A 1,039-nucleotide genomic window follows, 5' to 3' on the forward strand; every position below is an offset into this window, starting at 1 on the left:
TTATGTATTCAGTGAAAGGTTAATTAGAAACTCAAAAGAATGCAGTTGTACCTATGACCTGGAAACCCAGGTCATAGGTATGTATTCAGTGAAAGGCTAATTAGAAACTCAAAAGAATGCAAATGTACCTGTGACCTGGGAGCCCCCTCCCTGCTTCATGTTGTCCCATCTTTCCAGACGAAACTGATGTACATCTTACATATATTGATTGATGTCTCATAGCTCCCTAAAATGTATAAAACCAAGTTGTGCCCCAACCACCTTGGACACATGTTGTCACGTTGTCAAGACCTTCTGAAGCTGTCTTGGATGCATCCTTAATCTTAGCAAAATTAACTCTCTAAATTGACTGAGACCTATCCCAGGTATTTTGGGTTCACATAAAGTTTTAGATATGGACTCACTGTAAAAGCAAGGCTTGTTTGTTTCTAAGAACTATACTGCGGAGATGAAAAGGGGGACTTTCAGGCTGGAAACTATCACATCCACATTCCTTTGCACATCAGCAGCAGAGTCTTTCTTTATACATGGACACAATCCAGGCTCCTCCCTGAGAACTTCCTTGCAGTCAGCAGGAGATGAAGGGTGTTAGGACACTTAGAACTGAGAAGAGTTGGCCGGGCACGGTGGCTCATGGCTGTAATCACAGCACTTCGGGAAGCCAAGACGGGCAGATCACTGAAGTCAGGATTTCAAGACCAGCCTGGCCAACACCCTGTCTCTATTAAAAAATACAAAAAAATTACCTGTGCATTGGTGGTGTGTGCCAGTAATCCCAGCTACTCAGGAGGCAGAGGCAAGAAAATCGCTTGAACCCAGGAGGTGGAGGTTGCAGTGAGCTGAGATTGCGCCACTGTACGCCAGCCTGGCAGCCTGCGTGACAGAGCGGGACTCCGTCTCAAAAAAAAAAAAGAGAAGAGTTTATGATATAATGCAAGAAGGGAGGGGCAGACCTTAAAGACGTAAACTTACTACGTTTCAACACCATACATTTGAAAGGGGCCACAGGACTGGCCCAGAAAATACTCCATATGTATAA

The sequence above is a fragment of the Pan paniscus genome, chromosome 6 (assembly GCF_029289425.2).
Source record: "Pan paniscus chromosome 6, NHGRI_mPanPan1-v2.0_pri, whole genome shotgun sequence".
NCBI lineage: Eukaryota > Metazoa > Chordata > Mammalia > Primates > Hominidae > Pan > Pan paniscus.